The 19,257-nt window shown below is 35.3% G+C and overlaps 1 protein-coding gene across 14 annotated transcripts in view; it reads left to right on the top strand.

Annotated features, from left to right (window-relative positions):
• The window catches only part of LRRC4C (leucine rich repeat containing 4C), a 470,956-nt gene that overhangs the window by 170,771 nt on the left and 280,928 nt on the right, over positions 1-19,257 (top strand). The window contains exon 1 of one of the 14 annotated variants that reach the window (XM_048947523.1): positions 6,825-6,844. The exons of the other annotated variants lie outside the window; for them this stretch is intronic. The gene's annotated coding sequence lies outside the window, so the exon portion shown is untranslated. Of the gene's footprint in view, positions 1-6,824; positions 6,845-19,257 lie in introns of those variants that run through there. 14 annotated transcript variants of the gene reach the window in all.

The following is a 19,257-nucleotide window of genomic DNA, read 5'->3' as shown; positions in this document are numbered from 1 at the left end:
TTCAGAGCTACTAGTTAGTGACACCAGTTGGAGTTGGTGGAACTTGTTTTAAGCCTGCCTGTGTCATGTTAAGAATCTATTTTTAATTCATTTTAAGAGACAGATCTTAATCTTTTTTTGGCAACTTAGTTCCTGAATGGGAGGGAAGTTGTTGATTGAGTAAGAGACAAAATAAATGAGTCCTTGCACTCAATTCTATGAACATTCCAAACTCTTCTGAAGACTTAGGAAAAACATCTTAGGGATTTTATGCTGTGTTTATTGGTAAAGTGAGATTAATTGCTTGCTGAGCTTGCAGCTGATATGAAATTTGGCTGATTGTCACTGAACAGCCTTAAGAGGGGAAACTGCACTAGCTGTTGCTTTAGAAGTTAAAAAGGGAAGTCTCCGCTATGTTTGAAATGAAAATAAAACAGCTAGAGATTGACCCATTGAAAGACTTCATGCTTTTCATTGCTAGCAGGAGATCCTCAGTGAGGTAGAGCAAATGTAATTATTGAGACAACATAAAGAAAACATGTTTATTTGCCCTGTTGTAATGAGGACAGCTCAGCAGGATTGTACCTGAGTATGCTGGATTCTGACTGGCATACAGACTTGTATGCTGCAGAATTAGCAGGGGTCTGAGTTGCTTAATTACGTGGAGTTATTTTTGCTTTTGCAAGCACCAGTAACTTTATTTTAAAAAGAGATAAGAGCTTGCAGTACTTAATGTGCACTTCATGTCCTGAAGGTGCTTTACAGTTATTAAGCAATTAGCCTGAACACCACCCAAGTGTACTTCCATCTCTTCGTATATATATTGTAGAAATGAATATAACCTGAAAACAAAATTGTTCACATACTGATGGAGAGACAAAGCAAAATGAGATCTCTGAAATTAGATTCAGTGAATTTAAAAGAGTTGTCCTCCATCTCATAGCTAATCAATACTGAACTTGGAAATATGACTCAGAAGTGACCTCTTGATAGTGCAGTAATGGATGAGTGTTTCTCACTCCAATATTGTCTGTCTCTTGACACTTGGCTTCCTGTTCTTGTATCCATCTGCTTCTTTAAGTGGCAGAAAAAGAGAGCTGTTTGCTATTCTTTAAGTCAGAACCTTTAGTTCATAAATATGTTAATTTAGTATCTGAGTAGTTATCTGCATCTCAGAGGAGAAAGAGGATCTTTTAGCAGGTAACTGTGAGCCTGATGGAAATGATCTAACTTGTTATCTGAAGACATCTCTTGATCGCTATGAACTATGCAGTAATGCAGGAGAGACTAGTTTCCTAACTTCACTACATAATATTAGGTATTGTAAATATGTTCTCCTAACTCTTCCTGAAAATATAAGTGTGAGTTTATTCTAATAAAGAGCTTCAGCAATGAAAATGTATGCATTTAAAAGACTATGACTTAAAATAGTGAGTGGCACGTCAAAAATGTAGTTAATATACGTCAGAAACGACTTACCTGGCAGTATATTTGATACAATTTCTCAGTGATTGCATATTGACATTGTCTGATAAAAACTGTCACCAAAGAAGAAAAGTATGTTAGAGGCTGTAAAGTATTGAAAGATCCACATTTAAGATTTTGTAGGCTGAAAGTCTTAGGTTTCTCCACATGTAATGCATTTATCCAGAAACAGCTTGTTGAAGTTAGGAGAAACTTTAAATTATGTTCCCAATGGGTATTTTCCCCAAACTGGCATTGTTTTCTTTCTGTTTTATGTTAAGATAAAAAGATTTTTAGTGATTCTATGTGATTCTTAGTGATTCTGTTCAAAGAATCATAGAATCACCAAGGTTGGATCTACAAGATCACCCAGTCCAACCATCCACCTTTCACCAATAGTTCTCACTAAACCATGTCCCTCAACACAGCTTCTAAACATTCTTTGAACACAAAACTTTCTTGTTTTTTAAAGAATTTATTTCAAAAATATCAATTTTTTTCCCTAGGGCATACAGTTCAAATATTAACTATCATGTCAGAATTGAAAACAGGGAAGATATTGGGGATTGATATTTATCTTATCAAATAATATTTTAACATTATTGAAATTAAATAGCAGTGTATAGTGCTTAATTTAATATTGTTTTGCCTGATGTTCTGCTCGCAATAATGCATTTCTGCAAAACACTGAATTTTTTAAATGGAAATTTGTTTATTTACAACAATTCTTGTAGGAAAGTGCTGTCATTCTCGGAAATGTACTTCATTTGTACTAAAGGTTTGCATGAATGCATGCGTATAAAAATGTGTCATTGATGCTGTCTTGATTTTCTCTGCCTGCATAAAAACCATTTTTGTTCAAGAAAAAAATGACTTAAGAAAACTTACAAGTCTTCCTTTGATTTGCTGGATTAATCTGAAGTAATAAAAGATATCACTGCATTCATTACATAAAATTACTTTTTACTATAATGAGATGGATTATGAACAGCTTATTTATTGAACCTCAACATGCATGTTAAAATTGTCACTTGTATCTTACCTTTATGTTTATGTGTAGGTGCCTAAGCCAACAATTGACTGCTGCTCTCTTCCCACTCCTTTCTGCCTCCCCTCCAAAAAACTAACAGATGGCTGTGTCCTTGTGTCCCAGATGGTCTGTATTAGCTTACTGGTTTCTAGTGCTTAGGTTTGCAGTATGTTCCTCCCTTCTAGTTCGTCTTGTAACTACAAATTTCACCCAGAATCTTTTACCCCTCCAAAATGAATTTTCAGTTTTGCTGAGCATTGGATTGAGACCTTGTGGAAGAGGCACTTCTGTGCAGTCGTCTTTCTGCAAATCATGATGCTTTTTCTTCCTTTTTTTTTTTTTTTTTTTTTACATTCTCTATGGATATAGAGATATATGGATATAGATTTCTTATTTGATTGGTCCGTGTCTGTGTCAAAAGCCACAATCTGTTTTAGTTCCATTTTTTTTGTGTGATTATCTACTCACTGGCAACAACAAGGAAAGTCTTTTAAGACGTTAACAAATCTTGTATTGAAGAAATGAAATTATCCATGTCAAGATGAAGATTATAGAATTACATAATGCCATGAGTTAAAGGGACTGAGAAGACCACATGGTTCCAACCTCCCTGCCATGTGCAGGAATACATCCCACCCAATTAGGCTGCCCAGGAACCCATCCAACCTGGACTTGAACATAGGCAGGAATGGGGCATTCACAGCTTCTCTGGGCAGCCTGTTCTACCATGTCACCACCCTCTAAGTAAATAATTTCTTTCAAAAATATAATCTAAACCTATTCTTTGTTTATTTAAAACTATTATCCCTTGTCCTGTCACTATATTCCCTGATAAAGAGTCTTTCTCCAAAAAATACTGTAATTATATTTGTTCTCTAAGGAAAAGGATGAAGAAGAGTGGTAGCTTTATGTTATGACATAAAATCAGTCTGTTAGTTCACCATGGATACAAAAGTTAGGGTGAGAAAGGGTATAATCACTTGGGTTCAATTGTTTGAAGAAAAGTTAATACAAAATTTCAAAGCATGGGGAAATATATATTTTTTTTTTTAATTAAGATATATTTGTGTTCAGATGTATTTTTTCTGTTTCTGAATTTACTTTGAGAGATTGGAGTCTTTCTAACCAATCCAGACAACTGACCGTACCCCTCTGTGATAGAATGTTCTCTTTAAATCTGCACTGTATTACAGTGTGTCCCTGGCAACATACGTTAGCCTTAACTATTATTAATTAACATCTCTCACATGCCTGTCACACATCTCCAGATTTGTATGAAAATTTAAAAAAATCTGCTTCTGTAGGGTGATTCTCACTGCCTACTTTGGTTTTCCTTTTAAGCAGAAAGCAAGACACAGCAATGAGTTGGGATGTTCCACAGTACACAGATTTTGGACTAATTTATTGAGATGGTAAAGAATCACAGCTTACTTAAGGATATTTTTTTGTCATGAGTAAAATATGGGGAGGAATTTTAAAGAAAAGAGTACCACTGTTGTAGTACTCATAGTTTAGCACACACTGGGCTGTGGACTGTAGTTTAACAGTGATGTTCGGACCTATCAGAGTTATTCTTCTGACTGTATTATCACATTTCGATGATGCTACTTATACCTTAATTTGTACCTTCATGTTTAATTTGCCAGCCATTAGATCTTAAAAGAAACATTTATCAAAATAGCCAGAACTTTTCCACATCTCTCATTGGGCCTGAAGCTCAAACTCAGAATGAGTTAGGTACTAGCTATTTCATATAGCTGATGGATCTCAAACAGATTTTAATAATCTGCTGTCCCCTTTGGAAGAATTGAAGATTCTTGTTTATAAATTTTTATTACATTCTTGTACTCCTTTTATAGTAGCTTTAGGAATTTGAGATGTTTTAAGAGTTTTGATTGCTGTTTTTTTTATTCTGGTATGGATAATAATATTGAAGTGACAGCTATAAAATTAATCTTTGGAAGCCGAGTAATGAAAATTGAATGGTCACATAGGCTACCTGAAGTAGCCTCAGTAAAAACCTGAAGTACCTCAGTAAATTCTAAATTTCTTATCTCTACATTGCACAGTGTTTTTCAGACAATAGTTGAGAAATGAATGTAGTAAATCAGAAGTTGTACTATTGATTACTTGTATTACAACATGTATTACTTCTCAAACCTACATGTAGTTTGAATCTTGAGCACTAAGATTTTCTTTCCAGTAATTAGCAATTTTGTAAATTCAGCTTCCACAGTCTAACTGGTTAGAAATAATCTTATCGCCTTGAAAACTTGAGATATTTAAAATCAATTGTGAGTTTGTTCATAATGTGATTCTTAAAGTGGAAATGACTTGGAAATGAGGTTCCTTTTAAATTGAACATATTGTCCAGTCTTTAAATGTGTTTTTCACCTCTTATTTGACTATCTTAGATTTGATCAGCGTCTCTTATTTTTTGAGAATCTTACAATTGAACAAAAATGATAACATCTGAATTTTATAAATGAAAAAAAAATCTAGTAATCTTTAGTAGTTGTTATTGTTTGTACTGCTGGATTCTCTAATGAGATTTAATATAGAATTATAACCATTCATGAGATGATAATAATGTCTAATTGTTGCCCTGAATCCTAAAGCAACCCCTGTTGTCCAGTCAAGTGCATTTTAAGGTAGTAAGAATTTAATGTACCATCCAGATGTTCCAGTGAACATAGCTTGAATACTAGGCATCCACATTTTGACAGGGAAGTGCTGAGATGAAGAGAAGTACCTCAAGAAGATCAGGCCAGACTCCATCTTGTACTTCTGCCGCATGTGAAAACCTCGAAAATGCAGAATATATCTCGCCTTGTTTGACCTATTTTTGAATCAAGTATTCTTTGCTACATTCCTTTGGAGGTGTATATAGATTTTTTTTAATAGCTGATTGTTGTAGAATGCATATCAGATTCTAAAAAGCAGACTGCAGTTTGTTGTGCAAGCAGCAACCGTTTAAAAGCCAGCTCCATAAAAAAGACAAGTCTTGTTGCCTGTAGCAACAGGGTAACCACATCGAGTGCCTCACAAATAACTACACAGTGTTTTCAGTTACTTTTGGAACTGCTGATAAAAGAGGAAGGTCTCCCCAGAGATCATTTTAAAACAGTAATATAATTAGAGTTAATAATAATAATAGAACATAAACAAAAGGGAAATTCACTGTGGTTTTTAACTTGTATATGCATTTAAGGTCTAAGGTTGCACTGTAATGACTTTATTGTGAATAGTGTGTGCCAGAATGTGAGATAAGATTTTCTTTCCTATACGAGAATATTATTCTTGACTTCCAGGGCCATAGAATAAGCTTAGAGATTAATAAAAGCAAATGTATGAAAGGTGAGAAGATTTATCTTTTCAGTGTGTGGGATCAAGTATACAGTTTTACTTTTTTCAAGATGTAATCATGGCATAAATTATTAAAATGTAACACACAATTAATATATTTTATCTTTTTCTCTGTGTTTTTATACTGATCCAGTATATATAATGTATGTCTGAGCTCTAGGAGGGAGATTTCAGTGTTGCCTATTTTCAGTGGGAAACTGGCTGTATGGACAACTAAAGATAAAGGGTTACTGTTCAGATTTACTTGATGACATTACTAAATGTCTTTATATCAGTCTTATTTTTCAGCTTACACAGGGATGTTTGCTTCAATTCATTTCATTAGTTGCATGAGAAAATATTTTAAAAAGGAAAGCAAAATAGTTGATAGCTTTACAAACAATAAGCTATTATGAAGCACTTATATACTATGTGTAAAGTAAATAAGGACATTTCATCTCACGGTGTTTTAGTATATTTCTACATGTATAACAAAATGCAGTTATTCTGCACCTAGTGAAAAAGTGACCTTCCAATTTTAGTTTGAATTAAGTTTGCTGATTCTATGGAATTGGAAAGATCGCAACATCTACACTCTGCAGAGATCTCAATTTTCTCACAGAGTGGATGAAGACAAGGAAACATATCTGCACATCTGTTCCTGTCACTCAAGATATTCCACAGGATGAAAAGTGTGTCTTTATAAAGGCAGCCATATTAATGATGCACAAAAAGACAAAAGACTTTTCAATGCAGTAGCAAATTGTTTATGTTCACTCCTTGCTATCTGGTTCATTGAGCAACTGCAACGTTTCTGCTGTCATGGAGAGTTTGTCCAGTGGTTCGAATGCTAGCTAGGGGATTACCAATACCTGAGTAGATTTTCTGCTCTGTCACAGTCAGATAACAGCTTGTCTGTGTGAAATCCGTAGATTTTTTGACAACTGTTCTGCGAGGCTGAAGAGGTCATGACTCAACTCCGCAAGAGACTTGGAAAGACAAAAAAGGATAGAGCACTGATAGCAGGTAAATCGCTCCAAAACACTTGCCTGATAGCAGTATTGAGGCATTTGTCTCTATTGCCTATCCTGCCAGTTGAAGAGCACATCAGTAAAACTGAAACAAAGTTCATATTGTGCGTCATCTTGTCCACATTTTAGAGATAGAACTTTTCTCCAGCTGATAAAAAGCAATCATATTTAAGCACTGTTCTATGGTACTTAGGTTCTGTGTCTTGCAATTCCAAGTTATTCAAGTAATTTACTTAGTGTCTTCCAAAGGTCTTTACTTCAATACTGGAAACCTTAAGTTTTCTTGCTGCTAATAAGTCGGGATAAAATATCACACGGGCTGGAAAACAGCATTTTTGGTTGTTGATTTGGTTTTGAGTTGCAGCAGAGATGCCTGCAGCAGGTCTTGCTGTAGAAGTTCTGTATCTGGGAACAAGGAAATTTAATTCAAGCTCCATGTCATGTTTCTTTTGCTAAGTTGTTTTCAGTTTCATTCAAAACTAGCATAGTTGTTCTACTCCTTTGGTGTAGACTTGAGTATAATTGGTAGATGTAATTTAGAAAAAATGCGTATTAAATAGAGTCACAATCTTATTTTTATTTGTTTATGAGTGACTGTGTGCATCAAACAGATTTTTCATTGAAATCCTGATTCTGAGATATTTTTGCAGTGTGAGTTGTGTCCTCAAATAGTTGACTGTGTATCTTTTGCGTGAAAGAGCAGTGAAAGGATAAAGCATAAGCAGTTTGCTCAAACCTTACTTTGTTTTTAGCATTAGGTTGGTACTTTAGTTTCTCCTCTGGCAGAACACCTCCAGACTGATATTTTGTTTGTTGCATTGACATTTATAGTATGCCTTACAGAGCAACTCAAGCATCTTAATGATGCCTGAATGTAGTAATGCATCTTGTAAAGGAAACGGGAATATTTTGTATTGATGATTCATTAAATACTTATTATTTAATGTGCTTCATTCTTAATTTTTCTGGAGAGCCAAAAAATTATGTGACTGAAAGTGGAATTCTGAAAGCATAACTTCTCTTCAGCTTTCTCACAGGATTTATGATCTTTTCATTATATTTTAAGACCTCTTGAAGTGTCAAGGCTGATATGAAAAAGTAACATGCAATCACAGTATAGCTGCATGATATGTTTTCCAAAATACTGAGGTAGCTATATAATAATTACTTGTGGAGCTACTAAATGAAAATACACAGCAGTATTTGGGAATATGCGAATCCTCACAGGATTTCTTTATTAAATCTCTAACTCGTATGAAGCAATAGGTGCCTCCCTTCCATTACTTATGCAACAGCTAGTACTTGATAATATTAAAGCCTGTTCCAAATTTGGTTAAATTGATCCCTAGGGCAAATGTACTCAAAGGAAAGTCATGATATAATTGACTGATCATAGGTATTATTTAAGACTGGATAGTAGCAGATAACATGAAGAGGATGGAAGAAATAAGACATTACATTACTTTCTGAAATGGAAACATTTACTGCAGTGAGAGATGCACATTAACAGAAGCATCATCAGAAGAAAAGACCACAGTTTAAGATTCTAGCCTAAACATTAAACAAGCTCTTTTTTTTCTAGTTCACAGATCTAGTTTCACAGATCTTAACTAGTTTAACAGGTTATTATTGCACTGAAGAATATATTATACAATGTTTTACTGAACAGTTTAAAAGAACAGACATACAGCAGTTTAACATTTTGCTATAATTTTTAATTCTGGTTTATTCATTTTTCAGGCTTGTATATAGTATAGCAGTTCAACAGGAATTAATAATGTTCCTTTTCCCTCCTCTTTTCACGTCCCCATAAATACTGATCAGAACTTGAAGTAGGACATTTCCTTGCTGAAGGACAAACACAGCTGTGGGAATTTCAGATGCCAGGCAGCATGTCTGAAAGAAGGATATCTGTTTCCAGACAGATTCAACATTAGTGTAGTGATGATCTGTAGTAAAGCCTATAGCAAACCAAGAAAGAGATATGTTTGCATCTAAAAACCAAGTTTTGACATAAGCATTTCCTCCTTTTTACTCTTTTTATTTTCAGTTTTTAAGTCTCCTAGTATTTGTTTCACAAAACAATTGAATCACCTGTGGGAACTGCAGTGATAAAAATAGACTGAGTGTATCTGTATGTGCATAATAATATCTAGTGGAGACAGACTATGCAAAATTGGCACAATGAGCCACTAAATGCTAAGGCAGTTGTGCTTTACATATGGCGTAGGTGACTCAGAAGAGATTTTTAATAATGAATATTTTCAGACAGAAGATAATTCACAACAGATAATAAAGGATATTTTTTTTAGGTCAACTGCAAAGTAGTTTGTATAGTTGGGGTTACTGAGAGGACAAGACATACCTAGGGTGCTTTAAGTTCAGAAAGAGACCTACATCAGAGTACCTGATGTACCAGTTGGTATGTTTAGTGATGGGAAACATCAATGATTTGCATTTGCTCTGGATGATGCTCTGGCTGCTGTGAAGTACAACAGTACACTTACTTAAATGGACATGTTTAATATTGAAAGAAATGCACTGGAACATCTTTGTGTAAGTATCTTTTCAGTGTAGAGCCACAAGAAACTTTTTCTGTGATGCAATTGTCCATTTTCATCCATCCTTCAGGAATAAAATGACTCTTTTGAACAGCATGTGTAGGAAAAATGGTGGGATTTGCAAATGGGAGTTTGCTGTATCCACCAACAGTACAGAGCAAGTTATACACCTTGAGGAAATAAAAGAACTAGAAAATATTTTAGAAAACAGATATTCCAGAGTTCATTACTGACAAAGAAAATATAATATTTCCATAGTGTTTTACAGTTTCAAAGTGAATGATAATTAAAAACGTTTGCTAAACGTGGGGGTTTTTTGGGTTGTTTGTTTTCTATGCACGTATTTAAATAGCAGTGTTATCAGGAAGATTAATTGCTTTTGGCAGCAGCTAAATTATTGTCTGTTTTTGTAAGAACCATAAATATGTTTGCATTCTGATACTGCTGTGATTGAGAAGGTTTTTACCATTCCCTGAACCTACCGAAACAGACAAATAGTATATACATGATTTATGAAATGTTCCCATAAGCAATAATGTGTTGCAGATGCAGGTAAGTTATACATGTTTTCTAAGAAAACTAGAAGCTTCATTCTGACTATAGAAAAAATATTCTGATTAATGATCAGTCTTAAAAAAAAAAAGAAAAAAAAAAAAGAAAAAATAAGCTGTCCTTTACTGTCCTTTATTTTAAACTACTGCAGTATTAAGTGAATGTAAAATAAGCAGATAGCCTTATGTTGTGCTACACTTTGTCAGCTTGAAATAATTTCTTCTCCAAGCCTTCCTTACATTATTAATTAAAATAATAATAATAATAAATTCTCAATATTCTCCCTGTGCATATCCTTTACTGAACAGAAGTATTGTGCTTTGTGGCATGTAATACACAGGTGAAGATAGTTACTGCCTGTATCGGTCAGGTCTATGCAATTCAATCCAAGAAGCCAATAACAAGGTTTTCCTTATATTTTTTTAACATACAGAGTGATAATGTGTGGTGTCCATATTTAGATTCAGAAAAAGATCAGTCTTTATATGTGATTTATAAATGGAATGAAGGAAGGCTTTTTGTTTACTTGTTTCTACCCATTCAATGATCTTTTTTTTTTTTTTTTTTTCCCTTCATATTCTACATATAGAAAAAAAACTATTTAGTTGTTTTACAGCTGATTGAGGACATCCTGTCTGTCTCAGGTACTTTTAAAAATCTTTAGTTCTCCATTTACTAGCATAGAAAAAGCAGAACAATCAGAACATTTTCATTGAGTACAGTGATCTATTTATGGAATTTTCAGGACAGTATATGAGTTTTCATCATATTTTGTAGTTCTGCACTGTGGTAAGTTGGTGCTTCATGGTAGTGGCAGTGGGCTGAACCATACATAAAACTGAATGTCATGGAGTGGTCTAATGATCAGTCTACTGAAAGAGGTGTGTTGAACACAGTGTTTAATTTTTCATTCTAGATTTAATGAGAATATTATTCTAACTTTCCTAGCTGTTAAAAGCAAAAGAAAAAAAGAAATAAAACAAAGGTGAAAAAGACACTAGCAATTTTATCCTTAGTATGCAGGCTTCTGTGTATCTGTTACAGCATACCACAAGGTGACAGGTGCTTGATGCAGCAAAAAGGTAGCTGGAGCTGTTACTGCTTATGGAGCTGTCTGCTAACTGTCCAGAATTACAGCCTTCTGTTTATGAGACTGACCTCCCTTGAGGTTTTTTTCTAATTTTAACTGGAGCTGCTCAGTTGAGGCTGACAAAATTCAGCCAAGATACAATAGCAAGATGGATAACATGTAATCAAAGAGTAACACTTTGGGGGAACCTGTGGTGTCCTCGTGCTAGCATAATGACCTTGTGTTTATTAAAATAAATATCCTCAAGCAAGACAGTACCGAAGAGTTCAATAAGAGAAATATTTTCCTACCCTTCTGCTGCTGAATGAACAGGATCAGAATGTGCCACCTCTAATTGAAAGTAGCCTGCGTTCTCATAACTGCTAAGGCTAATTTATTTGTTCATGACAAATAACTGCATGCAGAGTACAAGGAAAAGGAGTTGTGTAAGGTAAAATTGAGATAGATTTTCCAGCTGCACTAAGGAAAGCTAGCAAATTCCCTGGATTATTATTGCAGACTATGATGATAAATATAAAAAAGCAATATTGAGTTAAGGAAGTTGCAAACATTTTCCTGGTTTATAGATGGGTTTCAGTGACACTTTTATATGACATATTCAGATGCCTGTGGTTCTGGTAGGAATGTGTGCTACACAACCTTGACTGACTGTGTGAGATCTGAACTTGAAAAACAGAAGGCTAAACTGGTTACCAGAAATCATCTGTTCTTTATATTATATTAATTCCTGGAGATGTGCTGAGGACCATAGATATGCAGTCCTGAGTAAGCTGCTCTTGACTGTGTTTTGAGCCAGGAGTTGAACTTGACAGCTCTCCAGAGGTCCCTCCAATTTTAACTCTTCTGTTATATTGTGAAATTCTGTTTGTTTAGCATTTGAAAGTCTCACAACTGATAATTCCTCAAAATACTCCTGCAGGGTGGAAAATAGTGGAATCATAATTCTGACAGAATTGTTTAAAGTAATGTAGTCACCCTCATGACATATGATACAATCAAGTATGCTTATGTCCTTGGAAAATGCTATTTCTGGAGGACTTGAAACAGTGGAACATGGCAGCAACCTGTGGATGAAGATCACTTAGTGCATCTTCTCTTCAGTATGACTAGCTTAGATGCAGAGATTGAGCTCTTTGAGATTCAGGCTTTGAATACCTTCAAAGACAGAGATACTGCAACTTCTCTGGTCAACTTGTTGTGATTTTTTAAGTGTTTGTGGTGATTAAGGTCACCCTTATAGCGGTTTGCCTTCATCTTCTTTCATCTGTTCCTGTGAACTGCTGAGGAAGATCTGACTCTCTCTTATTGATGCCTTCCCATTAGGCAGTTAAGGCAGTGGTAATATGTCCTATAAGCCTTCTCTTCTGAAGGCTGACCAATACTGATTATCAACCTCTCCTCGTACATCATGTTCTCCAGATACCAAATCATGTTGGATTCACCTCTATGCATCAGTATCTGTTTTATGCTCACTAAAACAAGGCAATTGCACATGGACAACAATTGAATCTCACAACTGCTGTAGAGGGAAGTAAACACTTTCCTCAATGTGCTGGCTGTCACTTTGCTAATACAGCCCCATATGTAGTTGGCATGGATTACTCTATCCCAGCAGCAGGATGTTGCGTTTGTCAGACTTCATTAGGTCTCTGTCAGTCTCTGACTGCTGCCTGCCAAGGTCACTCTGAGAGGATATTCCAGGGATAAAGCAGTCCTTACTTTTTCCCATATAACTTTATTTCTTTTCCTTAGAACTAACTTGGTTCTTCCTTTTGATACAGTTTAAGTCTGTTACTATTGGTCATGTAATCCCTATTCATGGAAAATTGATTCATGATATCTGCTTTGCTGTAACTTTATAAGTATTTGTATAGATGTCATGCAAGGTGGAAAATTATGGCATCATATGGCTTGTTCAAGGTAATGCAATGATGGAAAACACAATCATATATGTTTATGTCATTCCTGATAAATGCTATTTCAGGAGAACTTGACTTTTTTCTGTTTTTATCTCCTTTATATGTATATTTTCCCCCATTCATTCTTTCTGCTTATTTTTTCTTATTTCCTCTGGACTAACTGTTGCTGATCTTCATCTTCATTAAAATCTCTAAAATTTGACACTCTTCTGAGAGGCTTTAACCTTGCTAAGTACAATAAAGAATAATTTCATATCTTTCAAGACTGAGTGTTATCAGCCATATCCCAAATATATCCCAAATATATCCCAAATACATAGTGTGCTGCTTTTACAGCAGCATAAAATCATGTTTGGCTCCTGAGCCATAAAAACTTCCAAATCCCTGTTTGCGTAACCAGATTTTCCATGCTATGTTTGTTATAGAACATTACTGACTCTAGGTTCAGAATATTGCCTATATTTAAGAGCAATTTGTTTCTGTTTGTTTTCCAAAGTCTAGTTCCGCACTGTCAAGATAACTTTCAGTTCTAGGTGTGTCCTTCCAGCTGGCTGTCATGTTCTATATTTCAGCATCCTCGTTATCGAAAACACTGAGTTGGCTTGAATCAATAGTAAACTTTAGTAGATGTTTTTCTTCATTTTGATGAAAAAATGTTGGTAATAACTTTCCTAGGATTATTCTAAGAAGCTTTGCCTCTCTTCTAATCTGTTTTCATCCAGACTGTACCTTCTCCCCGTTTATGAGCGTATAAGACGAGTCAGTGCCTAAGCCCTTAACTCAAATTATGGTACATGGAATATACAAAAAAGTGTTTGTCTTGTCACAGAAAACAATCACTAGCTCTTTCTTCATTGTATTTTTTTAACTTTTTTTTTCCAAATAAATGACATTTTGTTCAAAATCTGTAAATCCTCAGCTTAATTTGTTCCCAAATGCAGAAACTGTTTGCCCTCCTCTGATGCCACCCCTGTCCTATGTTCAAATATTTTTATGAAGTAAGACATCAGAAAATTGTCAGAGGACTCTATACGTTACTGAGCAATCTGTTTCATATGGTGTTTCTTTCCCAACAGCCAGCTATTTAATTAAATGTCTTCATTATCACACGGCTCTATTCTTTGGAGGCTCTACAATATTTTTGTCATACAGTCTGTTCACTGAATCTTCTTAGTTTTGTAATCTGTGCTAGGTGACTGGGTCTTTCCTGAGGCCTGAAGACCTTTCTATTGGATTATTATGTGATAACCTCAGATGCTTGACGTGAAGGCTCATTGTCCTTTTTTTGTTGCTGTGACTATTCCATTTTTTTCTAATATTTTTTCCATTAGTCATTTTTGTTTTTGTCTATGTTTTTCCTCAGTGTCTCGCTCCAATTTATAGGAGGGAGAGGAGGTTCTTTTATTAACTATATACCCGGCGTGAGATTAAGAAACAACGGTTCAAATGTTGGTCTGACCAGTTTATTACAGATCTTAATCAGGGAAATGGGGAAGGGGAGGACAGATGCTATTATGAATTAGGGTAATGGGGAAGGGAAGGAGGGTGATAGAAAAGATAGAAAAGAAGAAGCAAGGAGTCTATAGGAAGCAAGAGGGACATAGTCACCACTGTGAATCCAGCGAGGTTCAGACTTCAGTCTTTGATCTTCAGTAGTGGTGGGTCATCGGGCATTGTTGTTCTATTGACGATGAGGACAACGAGGGCGATGATGATGATGGCCCCTTCTCAATAGTTTCAAAGTGGTCGAGTCAGCTGTCTTTGGAGTGACAGCTCAAATCCAAAGTGGTTGAGTCAGCTTTCCTTGGAGTGGTAGCTTCTGGCTCTGGGATCTCAGCAGGAAACTCCTTTGTTCTTATCTTCCTGTCCTTGCCAGCAGATAAGAGGGAGCAGGGAGGCGCCAACTTCTAGCTTGCCTTCACAGGATACAATGGCATTGTCCCCTGGTCTTCCATAGCAAACAGGAGTTATTTGGTCACAGGCTAGATCTTCTGCCAGTAAACAGTCCTGAGCACTATCTTCTGAAGGCAAACAGCTCCAAAGATGTAAAATTGTCCACACAGTGATATTGATTGCCACACAACACCTATCACTTGCCTCCTCAACAAATCATTTAGAATCTTATCACAAGAAAAACTTCAGGAAGCAAGATTTGAGCCAAAAAACAAGGAAGGATTCTCACACTCAGACATAAGGAAGCTTGTAATTTGGTAAATACAGACTCTTCGTAATCTGTAAGGGCTGTTTTGTGATATCGTGAAACAGCATCCTGTGGTCAGATGAGCTGTATCCTTCTGATACTGTCCACTGCACAAGCACACATTTTCTTAGGGTGCACCTACTTTCATTTAAGACCTGTAAGTTTTTCTGAGAGAACTGAAAAAAAATCAAACAACAATAAGACAACCTTCAAGCTTGATAGTGTCACGTCTGACACCACTACTGTTTGCATCATAAACATTGTTTTTCTTAGAGAATTGCCTTGCGATTATCAGTATCTGTTATGCATGTATATGTAGGTCACTCAGAAAGTAGTGCCTCCTGTTTATTTCCATGGAAGCTACAACAGATACAAAGAGTGCACTAACACTGTTTGATACAACAAATTCTCAACTATAAAACATTATTTGTATGCACCATTAGCTGTGCATTTTTGTTTTAATGAACAAGAGCTGGTGTGCCATGCATGTGAAAATCTTCACCAGTGGAGATGTCACTGTCACTGTCTCCAGTGCTGATGCACACCATTGCCTCACTCTGCTCACATACACCATTCAGTCTCCACAAATGTTCAGCAAGTGTCAAGGAATGGCAAAGGGTGCTTTTTTTTTTTTTTGCACTGAGAAATTCAGTGACATACCTTTGCTTCATACACACTGGCAGACTGCCCCTTTGCTGCCATCTGTCACACAGCAATAAAATATAGCATAATATTGGCAGGAAGGTTCAACCTGTACTGCCAATACCACCAACATGTGCCTCTAACTTCATGAGTCAACATTATAAAATATAAGGCATTACTTTCTGAGCAACCTTCATATGTTCACCCGGTAAATTCAGTATCTTCAAGAAATTCATACACAAAATCCTAAATGACATAATATCTACTAATTCTTTGTGTGGACTGTATTAGAAATATTTCAAAGTGGAGGTTTAAGACTTGAAGTAGTCTAGTTTCTAAAGGAACTGGGAAGGAAATTTCAATCTGATTGCTTTTCAATGCCAGATTTTTATATGGCTCCGTATTGACTGTGGATACCTGCCAAGCTAATATTTGGCTAGGTCATCTCATCAATAAACAATGTCCTTCCAGGAAACCACTTTAATTCAATTAATACAGTCAGTCAAGATAGGCCAGAATTGAAATCCAGTACTTATTTGTATTACAGAGACATTTGTTATGTACATATAGTTCTAATAGGAGACACCAATGGAAAAAAGCCTCAAAGGAGAACAGGAGTGAAGGTACTGACTGCCTTGCTATCAAGACACATCCTGTAAAGGTAAAGGCAACTAATACAACATGTCTTAACATGAAATTTTTTAAAAGTTGCATAGGAAATGGGGGAAATTGTCATACCATCAGTAAAATAAGGTGAAGGTAAAACTATGTGTATAACATACAGTAATTGTTGAGGAAACACTAGAATTTCATTCAAGCTCTTCATCAATTGTATTTGAGAGATCATCTCTATTTTATTTCTACTCTTTCATGTTTAGTATATAACAGATAGAAAACAGAATTATATTCACAATTTTTTATTTTAATAGCAAATTTTTGCCATGGCAATATAAGAAGTGATCTAACTTAAACATAAAGACAACTTAGTAGGGAAGAGAATGGTACATGTCATAAATTTCTGCTAGTTGACACTGCCAGTGAAAGCAGAAGATCCTTAGTAGAGAGAATCACAAACTGTTGAAGGCACAAATGATTAGATTTATTTTGTATGTTCTCACATTAGGAAGAAAAGAAAATGTAAACCATGTTCATGTCTGAATTCTTGATATTTTGCAAGAAATATTTACTTAAAGTTACTCTTATTCTGCTTCATGTATTACTTCATGAGATCTTGCACAGGTTTCTCACATGCTGTTGATTGTGTTCAGGATGTCCTGTTGATCTCATAAATATTGTTGGGTTAGAAGACAAATAGCAAGTGAGAGCCTGAGGGTCATATGACTCTTCTATATTATACCAGTGTAATTGCTATATGTATTGTCCAGATTAGATATCCATTGTCTTTTGAGAATATAAAGACTTTGAGATGAACTCAGTACAGTGTACCAAGCATGGATTATAATCTGGGTCAAAGATTTAAGAAAGATTGATTATTAAGAGTCAAAATCATTTAAAAAAATCAATTATATTCATAAGGAAGAGATTGCTCATAGAAAGTTGCAAATGCTCTCGCGCAATTCAAATCTGAAACAGACTGAAACTAAAAACATGACATACAAAATATCATAGTGCAGTAGAGTTTCTTCCTTCTTTTATGCTCAGTGTTTTGCAATATTTCTTCTGTGAGAAAGTAATATCTGCTGATTTCAGCCTCCAAGCTATGATAATTCCTTGATTTGGGGATAGCAGAGACCTAAAGAGTGTAAATTGGCACTTTCAAGTACACTGAGAAACCGTCTCTAACCCTTTTCAGTGCCTGATTTGTTATCCTTTCTGTTTCCACACATCTTCAGATGAAGATACAACTCTTTTTGAAGCATAGAGCATTTAATAAGTAACAGACCTTTGCTAAAACAAAGTTGGAGTGGTTGGTAATACTGTGGGATTTCTAGACTATAACGATAGGCAGGTGCTCAGACAGCTTTATTGATGTGCTATAATGATGTGAAACGAAGAAACCTCAGTGGGAGATTGGAAACCTGCTTCTTCTATTTACCAAAATACAGTTTCCAAAGGCAAATACCACATTTCTGAATTTAGGTGGTTTTATTGATGCAGTTAAGGTCTGAATTGCAACTACCAGCCTGTTTAGTTTTGTCAGATTTTGAAAAATATAAGGTAAGACAGAAAAGCACTGGCAGTGTCTTACTGCTCTATTCAACTATTGCTGCTGTGAAGAGACAAAAAAATCAAATATCCAGGTAGATGGGTGGTCTACCTCAATCACAGAACCATGGTACACTTAGCCAATACAAAATAGGATTAAGTTGTTTTTTTTGGTTGGTTTTTTTTTTGTGTGTGTGTAAGACATACATGGTAGTGGAGAAAATAGTTGTTTGTCATCATTACATGTCCACTCTACCAATGGCAGAGCTGTCATCCAGAATGATTACCTCAGTGCAACAGAAATTGCAGTGGAAGGACCAAAGTATTTTCTGTTCCTAGAAAAGAGGACTGACTTTTGCAAGTGATTTAATAAGCACTTCAGGCTAGCTAGCGTTAAGTGGAGAACAATAATCTTCTTCTTCTGTAATATCTTTTCAACATTGTAATAATGTGTATTTATGCCAGTTTTTTATCTAAATATATTCTTGATATTCTCAGAATGATGTTTGACAGAAGTAGCTATAATCAATTTTTAGCATATTCAAAAAAGTCTTAATTCAAAACTAGGATTTTATTCACACAGCATCTGATTCAAACACTGTCTCAGTTTGTTGGTCTTGAAAGAGACAATTTAGACAATTACACTTGTTCCCATGTTTCTGTGTGTGAATTCTAGCAGCTCCTTCATATATAAGTCTATTTTATCACTGAAATCTCATGCAACTATTTGCAGTTGTAAAGCACAATGGACACAATTTTCAGCATGGAGAGAGACTTAGATTTTGAAGTAAAGTTTCTAATTTTCTTAATATTTAGTAAGTCTGTGGAAGTAATGAGAAAATTAATGTGGAACAAAGCTGTGCTGAGGGTACAGGCTCATGAATTTTATGGAAGAATAACCACATCCTGAAACTTGTGAAATTTCCATACCTTTGCGTTATTATTTCCTGGTAAATGTATTCTTAGCTGCTACTTTGCAATGCAGATGAAAGGATGCTTCAGCAGCAAGATTTCAGTCTTTTGTCAACAGCTTAAATTTTCTCTTGAAACAATATTTAAGAAGTGTTCAGAAGATAACACAGCAGAACTCATTAAGAGGAGACTGCTGTGTAATACACAAGATATCCTAATTATTACCGCAAACAGTGAAGAAAAGTACATACAAAAAACAAAACAAAACAAAACAAAAAACGCATTTTCAAAAATGTCTGCAACAAACTGAAGTAGGGCTATATTAAGTGGGAAGATTCCTTGTGAAGTCTCCAGACTGAAAAAGTC

The sequence above is a fragment of the Lagopus muta genome, chromosome 6 (genome assembly GCF_023343835.1).
Source record: "Lagopus muta isolate bLagMut1 chromosome 6, bLagMut1 primary, whole genome shotgun sequence".
Lineage (NCBI taxonomy): Eukaryota > Metazoa > Chordata > Aves > Galliformes > Phasianidae > Lagopus > Lagopus muta.
Note: the sequence above shows the minus strand (reverse complement) of the source record. Positions and strands in the feature narration are given on the sequence as shown.